General features: G+C 39.6%; 1 pseudogene across 1 annotated transcript; it reads right to left on the reverse strand.

Annotated features, from left to right (window-relative positions):
* Positions 1-7482: 7482 nt before the first annotated feature.
* On the reverse strand, positions 7483-8252 carry LOC117069735 (annotated as a pseudogene). The gene is made up of 2 exons (XR_004431642.1): positions 8095-8252; positions 7483-7993 (listed from the first exon to the last, which is right to left on the reverse strand). The product of XR_004431642.1 is annotated as an immunoglobulin heavy variable 3-23-like (transcript).
* Between the last annotated feature and the right edge of the window lie 4566 nt (positions 8253-12818).

Consider the following 12818-nt stretch of genomic DNA (forward strand, 5'->3'; position numbering starts at 1 on the left):
CTCAACCAGCATATATTTAACTACTGATTTTTTTAAGTTATTGGAGAGCAGCTGCTGGGAGTGAGCTTAACTAGGAGCTGGCAAGGCTGGCCACATTTTAATGTTTTAAAGGCGTGTCTTGTTTTTGAGCACAGTGTTTATAGATAAGAGAGCAGGTCACACTCTGGTCATGGGAATGTGATGGCAATAAGGAGGTTTTCCTCTTCAGAGGCCTCCTGTGGCTTTCCACAACTTATCGTCTCATATTTTTATGGCCAGTTTATACAGGCACCCCGTAAGCCTTTTCCCCAACAGTGTTTTGAATGATGTAGACTTTTATCCACAGATGGTAATGATTCCCAGTGTTGTTTAAATGGGTGGCAGCCCCCAATCCTGTTTCTCCCCTCAACTCACCTGAATGTCTCCAAGAACCCCACGAACCTCGGAACTCTCTTTCATGGATGACTCTGAGCATTGTCAATCTGCTCAGTGCTACAAACAGAGGATATAACTTACAGAGGATTCTCAGTCCACTAACATGCTGGGCACATAACATAGGGCACATATTCAAGATGGTCAATTCATGTCAGTGCCAATTAATATTTAATTGAAGGGACATGATTTCCAGTGCATTGGAGTTTAAGAACTTCATGATTCTTGGCAATACAGCAATAAACTGAATGGTTTGCAGAAGTGAGCTCATTGTTAGAAGAAAACTGCCTACTCCCACGAAGGCAGTCTCTTCAACTAAAGCACCCAAAATGTGGTGTCCTCAGATCTTGTGAAAATTAATTTCCTGTAGCAAAGAAACAGGAAAGCTATTCTCAAAGTATTGGAAGAATCTTACCAGAAACATTACCAACACAGCAGTGAAATTTCAGTATGTCAATCCTTGGGTTTATGTTTGACAACTCAAGGAGCAATCAATACATTTATACAGAGGGAATTTTGACCTATTCACTTGGTAGCCTAGAATTCACTCAAAGAAAATATTCTATTGGATCTCAAATTTAACAGATCTCTGTAACCTGAATAAGTTTTCTCAACAGATTCTTTTTCTCTATACTTGCATAAATGTAAAAAAAAAACCACACAGTGTATATTTGTGCATGAGTGATCTATAGAAGTCCTTGGCATATTAATGAAATTTCGTGGAAACATGATAACTTTATAACTTACTGTGAACTCACACTTCACTGGTTTCAAACATTTCTCACCCATGTGATGGAGCAGTGGGTGCCTCTGAGAATATGCTGATTTTTGGACTGAACGTGTTCTCCACTCTTCACTTGACTTCATGGTTCCTCTCTCATACAGATATGTCTGTGATTGAAAACCGTACTCAGCAGATTTTCCTCTTATGAGATTCATATTCTCCTTTTCTTTTTCTCCATGTCTCTCTCTATTTTCCTCCATTTTTCTCCTGTCATTACTCTTTATTAATGAATCTCCTGAATACTGCCGACAGCCTCCATCTCACCTTCTGCCAATCTTCTGCCTCAAAGAAAATTGGGGGCACACTCATCCTTGCCCAAGATGGGAAAACTTATATTTAGCCAAGATGGGAAAACTTCCACAAGATTTATTAGAGCCTCATATGAAAAACTATGAGAAAACATTATTTGTTTTTGGATTATACCTCAAAACAAGAATGCTTTTTCATAATAGCTATGGCATTTTATATTCCCACCATTATGCAAAGGAGTATGGAGGCTCCAAACAAATTAAAACAGAAATATCAAATGACCAGGGATCCAGATTATGGAACTGTACCCAAAGGGGATGAAATTACCACCTGGTGAGGATACCTGCACTCCTATGCTTATTGCAACACTATTCCAGCAGCCACGAAATGGAAACTAAGTGTCTACCAATGGACAAATGGATAAAGTCAATGTGGTATATGTACACAATATAGCATTATTTTGCCTTGTAAAATAAAGAGATGCTGCCATTTTCCACAAGCCAAATGTATTCCCACAACCACTACCAGCGTTTTCTATCCAATGCAGCTCATCCCTGGGATCTGGCAGATCCAGATCCAGTAGGAAGGACTGGTTTTGATGGAGTGGCCAGAGACAGTGTAGGTGAGGCACAGGGTCAGTGTGGGCTCTTCAGGTCCAGGGCTGACTCCTGCAGCTGCTCCTGGGACAGGGCATGTGAGTACATGGAGAATCAGTCCCTGTCAGTCACCTGTACCTACATTCACCCCGTAGACCCACATCTGACTTCTGAGACAGTCACCCTGGGGAGCTGTCACCAGGCACAGAAGCAGACAAAATAATGTCATCTTCTTCATGAACACAATTCTGCATTCCTCCAGATACCTCAGCCCTGCCTGAGGGGAGAGCTGTTAGCTTCCACAGCCCAAAAGCGTTTTATACCCTGGAGCTTGAAAAATAATTTGGATGTGGCACCGCCTTGCACTTATAGGAGAGAGGGCAGAGGTCAGACTCTCCCTTGATTTGAATACGTTTTATTGTTGTGCCTATTTCTTGCTGACATGAGTTACCTGATTGACAAAAACTACAGCCAAGACAGTTCATAAAATGTGCTTTATTCTGATTTTCCCACCTGTGACATTTGAATTCCCATATCAAGCGAGCGATGTGAGGTCAAAATTAGTTTGTGGTGCACAGAGTGATGGGCATGGACATAGCAGATTACCAAGGCTGCATTCACAACCTAGGTAACTGTTTTGTTTTATTTTAATTAGGAAACACTTCTGTACATTCTTTATATTTATTAAACTCCTGTTGAGAAACGTCAACTAATGTTATATCTTGATGGATCCTACCCAATAATAAAACTAAAGGTTTTCAAACAGAAATTCCTACTACAATGTTAGTTTTACTTTAGGACAAATTTTTTCACCTCATTTGAAATTGGCCCAGATGCACTGATTAGAGCGTGTCAGTTAAGACACAATCAGGAAGTGAGTTCACATGTTTCTGGAGCAGGACATGGCTTTGAGACGCTTTGCAAAGTGGTTCCTCACGTCTTCTGGAAAATCCATAGCAATGGGCAAGTCAAGGACCACTTAGAAGCACTCTTCCATCCCATATTCTTGACTAATGTAAGGTGGAAGTCAGTGCAGAAAAAGAGATAACATGAAAGCTAAAGTGAGTGTTGTTCCAGTTCATTGCGCCAAACCTGTCATCTTAACCTAGTGTATGATCTTATCTGAACCATCAGGAGGTAAATTTCCTGAGAGATTCAAAAATGTCTTTATCAAATATCAACATTTCCCCACCAAATTTAAGTTAAAAAAATGGAAAACTCTTAGTTGTCTACTTGACTCGGATGATCCGTGTCAGATAATTTCAAATGAATACTAATTCAATTTCTCTGTTAAACTCTCCTACATGGTAGAGCTGAATTGAATACAGACTTAAATCAACACATGCAGGAAATTTTAAGACACCTGAGGTTATGTCCTGCTCATATGTAAATTAGATAAAAACAAAATCCTGGAAAATCTGTGAAGGTGGGACTTGCCGAGGAACCCAGGCTCAGGGGCCTTTGGACACTTTTAGGTGGATTTTCTTCAAATTCCATTCTCCATGGAATTAGAACAAGTTTCATTTACAGTCTGCTGGTTTTCTCAATGACTTGAAGTAATTCTTTGACAAAAGTCTACAGCCTGTTCAATCCATAAGCAGATTTTGTGTTTCCAACCTGTGATGTGCCGATGCTTTCATCATTTAACTGAAACACACCCACTACAGGAAAAAAAAATGTTATAAAGCAATTCTGTTAGGCGTTTCCTTTGCTCGAATGCTAAACTGCTATTACCATCTACAATATTCTGAAAAATGGCATTGCTACATAGAATTAATTGCATATTTAAAAACTACTTTTTATATTTATTTTTTAATTTCATAAGCGTGGAATGTTTATTTTTTCCATTTATTTGTTTTGTCTCTAATTTTTTTCACCAGTGTTTTGTAGTTTTTCTAGTAGAGATCTTTCATCTGATTGGCTTAGCTACATTCCTAGGTATTTCGTTGTCTTGGTGGCTATTGGGAGAGCATGTTCTTGATTCCACTCTCAGCCAGAAGTTTTTTAGTGAATAGAAATGTTACTGTGATTTTTTTGTACATTGATTTTATATCGTGAAACATTTATAAACTAATTTATAAATACTAGGGACTTTTGACAGAATCTTCAACATTTCTTAGATATGGAATTATGTCATCAGTGAAAACAGATAGTTTGCATTCTTCTATTTCTTTTATATGGATGCCTTTTACTTCTTTACCTTGCCTGATCTGGTGAATACTTCCAGTACTATACTGAATAGAAGTGGTGAGAGCGGGCATCCTTATCTTGTTTCTGTTCTTAAGGAAAATGCTTCCAGTGTTTGCCCATTCAGTATGATGTTGGCTGTGGGTTTGTCATAGATGGCTCATTAGACTGAAGTGTGCTTCTTCAATGCTTATACTTTTGAGGTTTTTTTTTTTTTTAACATAAAGGGATGTAAGATTTTATTGAAAGCTTTTTCTCCATCTTCTGGGATACAACAACGGTTTTTGCTTTTGATTCTGTTTATGTAGTGAATCACATATATTGATTTGCATAGGTTAAAGCAGCCATGCATCTCTGGAATAAAGCATACTTGATTGTGGTGTGTCAATTTTTGATATACTACTGGATTTGATTTCTGACACTGAGAATTTTTAAGCCTATTATCATGAGAAGTATTTGTCTCGAGTTTTCCTCTCTTGTGTCTCTGCCATATTTTGGTATAAGGCTGATGCTGGCTTCACAGAATTAGTTGAGAAGGAGTCTCTATGCCTTGAGTTTCTTTGAGTAGTTTCAGTAGAATTGGCATCTTTTCCAGGTTTCTTTTTCTTGGTAGGTTATTTATTATCGACTCAATTTTAGAAGTTGGTATTGCTCTATTTAGGGTTTCAGTCTCTTCCTATTCAATCTTGGGAGATTTTGTGTTTCCCAAAATTTATGCATTTCCTCCAGATTCTCTAATATATGTGCATGAAGTTTATAGTATTTGGAGAATTTTTGTGTGCCTCTGGGGTCAGTTGTAATATCCCCTTTGTCATTTCTGATTGTACTTATTTGGATCTTCTTTTTCTTTATCTTTGTTAATCCAGCTAGGGGGTCTATCAATCAATATTATTTATTTAACAAAGAAGAAACTCTTAGGTTTATTGATATTTGGTATGCCTTTTTGTATCTGAATTTCATTAAGTTATTCTCTAATTTTATTTTTTTCTGCCAGCTTTGAGATTTTTTAGTTCATTTAGGTGTGAAGTTAAGATTACTAATTTGAGACTTTTCTAATTACTTGATGAAATCATTTAAGGTTATCAGTTTTTGTGGTGCCCAAATAAATTATCAGATTCAATGCTATTCCTATCAAACTACCAGCATTATTTTTATGGCATTAGAAGAAACACTTCTTAAAAATTTTATGGAATCAAAAAAGAACTCTAAAAACAAAAGCAATCTTAAGTGACAAAAATACTGTGAAAGGTATCCCACTATAAGACATCACATTGTACTATAAAACCACAGGAACCAAAATAGCTTGGTACCTGTACAAAAACAGATGCATAGACCACTGAAAGAGAATACAAAACTTTGAAATGAAGTTGCACAACTACAACCATCTGATCTTACACCAGGACACTAAAAACATGCAATGAGGTAATGTATCCCTATTCAATAAATTGTTCTGGGATAACTGGCTAGCCATATGCAGAAGATGGAAGCTACATGTCTACCTTTCACCATTAACAAAAATTAACAAAAAAATGGAGTAAAGATTTAAGTACAAGACCTCAAACTATAAAAATCTTGGAAGACAACCTAAGAAATACTGTTCCCAAATTGTTTTTGGCAAGAAATGTTTGGCAAAGTCCCCAAAAGCAATTGCAGCAAATGGAAATTCTGTATGTGGCACCTGATAAAATCTGAGTTTTTACACAGCAAAAGAAACTATCAAGAGAGTAAGCAGAGAGCCTACAGAATGGGTGAAGATATCCACACACTATGCATCTGATGGAAGTCCAATATCCAGGTGCTGTAAGAAATGTAAATCAACAATCAAAAACAAAATAACCGCATTTACACAATAGGCATGACATGAGCATAAACTTCTCAAAAATATATAAGCTGGCCAGGACATATAAAAAAAATGGTTAGCATCACTAATCAACAGATAAATGCAAATGAAAACTGCAAAGAGATGCTATCTCATACCAGTCAAGATCAGTACTACTAAAAAGTCAAAAATTAACAGATTCTGGGTAGGTTGCGGAGAACAGGAAACACATATACGGTGTTGGGTGGAATGTGCACTAGTCCAAGCACTGTGGATCTGGAGAGTTGCAAAATATTTAAAGCAGAGCTGCCATTTGGCCCAGTCATCTCATAAGTGGGTATATGCACAAAAGAAAACAAATCATTCTACCAAAAAATACACCCACTTTCATGTTTATTGCTATGGCATTCTTAATACCTAAGACAAAAAACCAATCTACGTGTCCATTGATGGTGGATTGGATAAAGAAAATACAATATATTGACACCATGGAATGCTATGCAGTCATAGAAAAATAATGTCTTTTGTGAAACATGGGTGCAGCTGGAAGTCAAAATTCTAAGCAAACTGATGAAAAAAGAGATAATGAGAGTCAGTGGGACATGAATCTGGCATTGTGGGTGTGTCTGTGTGTAAAATTGAGAAAAGAACTCACCTGGATACATAAACTCTTAGAATAGCCAAGTCTGGAGCCACTCATATCCCAGTTTCCATTTCATTAGGTTTTATTTTCCTGATTTTTAGTAAGCTAAATTTGCTTTTCTTTGCTCTTAGCTAACATAACTACATATCCTGATTTAGAGGCATGACAATAAAAATGTCACATTTGAAGCTCACAAGTCCCTTACAAGCTTACTGGCCCTCTCGGGGGAGGTCGACCAAGGACACTGCCCCCCAATGGTACTTACTTTAGACCGCAGTCCCTGAGCTTTACTCTTCATAGAACTACTCTCTTAACCACGTTAATTATCCACAAGTGTGTTGACTCCGAGCGTCTGCTGTGAATTCTATACTAAATAAACGCCGGGAGCGCGAGCGGCTCGGGCCGCTGCTGCCATTCTTTGCAGGACTCTCCTTGGAGTCCCTAAGTGGCCTCGGACCCTCCGCTGAACTGGGAAAGCGGAGCTCCTGTGTCCGTGTGTGTCTGATTCATCCGCCGCCGAATCAGGGCTCTGCAGGAACAGCCCCCGCAGCTCTGCCCTCTCGGGAGGAGCCAAACCTCAGCTCTGGTCAGGAATCTTTCTCAGGCTCCTGTCCTGAGTCTGACTGGAGAAGACTCACCAGGAAGCCTGAGCTTCCTCAGGACTCCGATCGTGGCTACCACGGTTGGGAACTTCTCAACTCCTCGGTGAGGATCGTCTGCATTTTGTGCACATGAGAATAGTTTTCATATTAAAACAATCATTGTAAAAATACGTAGAGATGACATTACTAAGCACAGAGTTCTGAACTCAGAGAGGTTCACTAGAGGAACTGTAAAAAGATGACGTCCCACATCCTGACAGGAAATCAGGCTCCGTGTGCACCTGCCTCTGGGTTGACTCTGATCGGTGGGTCCCGAGCGCCCCCTGCCGCTGATTTCCCGCCGCGCCCCTGCAGGGAGGTTGTGTCTGGGCTCACACTGACTTCCCCTCACTGTGTCTTTCGCACAGTAATACACGGCCGTGTCTTCCACTCTCAGGTTGTTCATTTGAAGATATACCATGTTCTTGGAATTGTCTCTGGAGATGGTGAATCTGCCCTTCACGGAGTCTGCATAGTATGTGCTACTCCCACCACTATTAATAGCTGAGACCCACTCCAGCCCCTTCCCCGGAGCCTGGCGGACCCAGTTCATCCAGTAGCTACTGAAGGTGAATCCAGAGGCTGCGCAGGAGAGTCTCAGGGACCCCTCAGGCTTTGCCAAACCGCCCCCAGACTCCACCAGCTGCACCTCACACTGGACACCTGCAAACAAAAAGACACCGAGGTCAGAAACTGCCAAATGTATCCACTGTTCCTCTCACTCATGTCCCCTCACACAGAATTTCTACTTCACTCTCAATTACCTTTCAAAAGAGCAACAAGGAAAACCCAGCTCAGCATAAACTCCATGGTGTGTTCTGTGTGTTTAGTGCTGATGGCCGAATAGAAACACCTGGGAATTCTGGGGCTGGGCTCCTCTCCCAGAGCTGCAGGGTCAGGGCTGGGCTGCTTTTCATCAGCAGAGGGAGGGACCTATTTGCATGTCTCTTGCTATTATATAGCAAGCTCTGGGGTGGGACGGCTGAGGAGAAGGCAGTGCTCAGAGCGGATGAGAGTGTCCCGGAAAACACTGGAGTCAATTCTATCTCTCAGGAAATGTAACTTCAGATTATGTGATTGTGCCTTGATAATCATTTAGTATTCATCGTCTTATTTAATTTTTACATACTTGTAGAATGTACTTAATGCAAGTGTGAATGTCAGATTTTTAGAGAAGATAATTGCATGCAGAACGGAGCAGCTGTGCAATGTGTCCAATATCACACATCTGGACAGAGTTAGCTCTATTATCTGTGCCTGTGACGCTAAACGCTGGAGGAGTCGGCTCCCCTGAGACAGCTCCAGGGTGGTGTGCGACATGCCTAGAGGGGTTTTCAGGATGTCCCACCTGTCATAACAACTTTATGGAATTTTGCCGTTTCTAGTGTTTACCTGAAATATACAATCCGTGTTCACATGTGTGTATTGTCAGGAGTCCGTGATTATTCAAGTGTCAATATTTATCTCTTTTTTGTTTTTTCTCAGCCAATATATTCATTTTTGTTACTGCTTTAATAAAGTCAATTAATAATGGAAACAAATTGATAGTGCAGCATTTGGGAAATGTTGATATATGTGTGCAGTCATTGAATCAGCACTTCAATCATGCTGTTAGCAATTAAATTAACCTCTATTTTTTTCTCTCACTTCTCTGTAATTTCATTTCACCACCTTGTTACTCTTACTACCCTTTTCTCAGAAAATTCAGATCTTGTTCATGTTAATTTACAATAGTTGCATCTTCTACAATTCATACAAATAAAATCACATGAGATTTACTGTGAATTCTTCAGCTTCCTTCACTCACCACAATTATTTTATAATATCCTCATGTTCTTATGTGAATGATTCATGCCTTGATTTCAATGGCTCATCGTATTTTGTTACATTAATATTTCTCAATTGTTTGACAATGCACCAAATAATGGATACTTGGTATGTTGTCTCAGTTTCTGAATTTTATTTAGAAATTAGATACTAAGCATTATAATGTAAAAATTGAGAAAATAATCTTATTCTGACCTCGTTAACAAAAACCATGAATAACTACAAAAAATAAACCCTTCAACATATCTGAGTTGATGTCACAGAGAAAAAAAAAATCCCTGTATTCTGAGAAAATAGGGGCCTGAAGAGAGAACTAGGGTCCATTTATTAGAGTAACTGGGGCAGGTGCTGCTCACAGCATGGTACTGAAGAAGGAAAAAGCTAACCTGGAAAGGTTTCATGAGTTGTTGAGGACGCGTGTGCTAATGGCGTGTGAATGTGAAACTCCCGGCACTTGCAGGCTTTTCCCACAGAATTGGGGAAATCCCCAGACAACTCACCCACCTGCTGTCCTGTGGTGTTGACTAGGGAGGAAGAACAGCAGCTCTGTTCGATGCTGAATCCCCCTTCACTATATGTGAGAGACATTTATTAAATCTTGTGTCCTTCAGGCACTGGTAGAATCAACCAGAACACAAAGAAACAGAGGACACCAAGGAAACTCTGCCCAGAAACACCTCCCATCTCTTTCCTGAGGAATGAAATCCTGAATCTGTCGTGTAAGGACAGTGGGTCAGAAGCTGAGGACACTGATGAAAATCCACTGTGGCTGGGAAGAGACACTCTGACACTTTGGGAAAAGAAGGAACAGAAACACTTATAAGGCCATGCTTCAGAGCCAGTCACACCACCCATAGCTAAGAAGGAGGCTTAGTCAGAAGGTTGGAGAACGTGCCCTGTGTCCAAGCCCCTTCACCACACAAACAATCACCAAGTAAAAGTGTCAGCAGGATGCACCTGCCACAACTGAAAGAGGCTCTCTGGGGAGAATGAAATGTGAAAACCCAAAGCCAAACAGGGACACAAAATCAGGTATTGCTGGAGGAACCTGAAGCTTTTGTGAACAGGAGAAGCTGATTTCAACTCTGACAGCCGTTGCAACCACACACTTGAAATCCAACCCTGAGTAGACTCACAGAAACGTGGTTAATAAAGGCCCAACAGAATGTAATATGTGATCATCTCCTGGAAGAAAAAAATAAATGCAAGAAAATAAATTACAAGCGAAATGTAAACTGAAATTATACATGCATTTCATTTTTATAAAAACGTGAAAGCAAATAAAATTATATCATTAAAAAAAATCCTGAGACAATTTGTCAGCAGATTCATGTTTCAGGGCACATGTTAGCAAAGTTTCTCTTCGAGTAGCCATGTGATATGCACTCAAAATATAGATCTATACAAAGAAATTAAGATTGTAAAAAAAGGGAAAATCAAGATGAAGTGCAGTTATTATCTTTGTAATTGCTATAACATATAACTATATAAAGCAATAAAAATATATATTATATTTTATATGTAAGTGCAAACTGAGAGTAAAGAAGAAGGAGTGGTGAGAAGGAGGAATTCAAAGCACACAGTTACACTATCTCTGTACTTTAGATCAAGACCATCACAGTATCTGCATTAGAATCTAATTCCATACAATTCTTATTGTAAACCTTATGGCAGCCAATATAATATTTATAAAATGTGAATTAGATAATATTTTAATAGAGAAGTAAACATCGTTATGAAATGCCAATTTAAACACAAAATAACAGAAAAATAATATTAATTTTAAAATAGAATTTATTGTAGTTGATTTAAAAAGGCACAGCCCAACTATTAGCTACATACAAGGAAGTTACTGTACATATCCACAAATTGAAAAGATAAAGATGGTAAATGATGGATGATGAAAATATGAACCAAAAGAAAGTTATAGTTGCTGTGTAAATTTCAGACAAAGTAGACATCACAAAAGATTTTCAAGACTTAACAGGGATGTTACATAAGATAAAGTGACCAGTTTTGTAAAAAGATGCCAAACAAGACTTAACAAATATATAATAGATGAAGAATGCCCCATTCATTGTGATTTACAGAACAAACGTGATTAAGGAAGTAAAGATGTCAGTGAGACCATGCACTTAAGGGCACCCTGGGGACGGAGAAGCTCCTTTGTCGTCATGGAGGGCACCACTGGGAACTTCCTCTTGAATTTCTCCCTGTTGCTGCTCACAACAGCCCCAGTCCTGGAGGCTGATGAACCACGATTATGCTGCAATCAGTGAAGGTGAATCCAGAGGTTTTGCAGGAGGGGCTTAGTGAACCACTGGGCTGTACAATTTTTCCCCCTCATACTCCACCAGTGAACTTCAACAGGAATTCTGCAAACACAGATGGAACAGACTGAGAACAGCCCCATGTGGAGCAGCCACAGCTGGACCTGATTCACAAGGGCCCTGATACTGAGGGTGATGAGGAGGGAAGCCCAGATCAGTGCAGACCCCACGGTGCGGACACCGAGGAAGGGCACAGACATGGAGTGGCTCCTCACCAGGGCCTGAAGGAACAGGGAATGAACTGCCTTTCATAAGGAGGGGAGGAGACACATTTCCATGTCTTTCTTTTTGTGGTCATAGGTGCACCGCTCAGCATTGCTCATCTATCCTCTGTGTCTCCATTTCAGGGAGGGCAAAGGCAAAGGATTCCTGGGTCTGGATGCACAGGGTGAATCTGCCTATTACTCTTTCTTATTCTCTAATGTGGACACTGTTCAGGTATGTTCATAGTAGCAAACAATTTCGACAAATATGTCCAGTAAGAACACAATATACGCATTTCCAAAGAAAATGGACATCCGTCTGTAATCAGTGCATTTGGAGCTGCAAACCACTGTTCCTGACAATGAGGCAAAGTTAAGTTACAACGAAAAAAATGCAGATCTACACCTTGTCAGGGCTGGGGTTTATAATTGCCATCATCTTTTCCGCAAGACAGTTCAACATTGGATATATGTGCTTGTGTCAGGAAGCAGTCAATGTGGAAATGTGTGCACTTATCTGAGTGAAGAGTTCACAAGGAGACATGTTTGTTTGTCTGAGACGAGAGTCCACATGAGGAAATGTCTGTTTTCTGAGGAAAGAGTAAATGGAAGGACATACGTGGTGGTCTGAGGAAGGAGTCCACGTGGGGACATGTGTGTTTGTCTGAGGGAAGAATCCACATGAGTAAAGGTATGTTTATCTGACAGAAGAGCCCACATGTTGACAGGTGTGTGTACAAATCTGAGAGTAAGTGCCCATTCAGGAGCAGTGCATGCCTGAACTGAGCTGAAGTTTGGGAAAATCTTTCTCAACCAATGAAAGAAAATAATCCTGTGGGTTATTTTCTTGCCGGGAAGAAAAAACCTGGGTCAAGTAGATAATTGATTTTTTAAATAAAATGTCTTTAATGAATGGAAACATGGTATATGCAAATGTGGAAAATTACTTCAATCTCTGTTGCATGCATCTCATGACATCCCTACACTCACCAAAAAAGTTATTAGATAATTTTCTACAAGGTGTATTTGATCCTGGGGTTAATGAACTTTTTAAATTGTATTTATTTAGATTTATACTTTACATCACAAAATTGTGTGCTTAGACAAATTGTGTCATGTCTCAACCAT

This window comes from Trachypithecus francoisi, unplaced genomic scaffold (genome assembly GCF_009764315.1).
Source record: "Trachypithecus francoisi isolate TF-2019V2 unplaced genomic scaffold, Tfra_2.0 Lachesis_group3, whole genome shotgun sequence".
In the NCBI taxonomy this organism is placed as follows: domain Eukaryota; kingdom Metazoa; phylum Chordata; class Mammalia; order Primates; family Cercopithecidae; genus Trachypithecus; species Trachypithecus francoisi.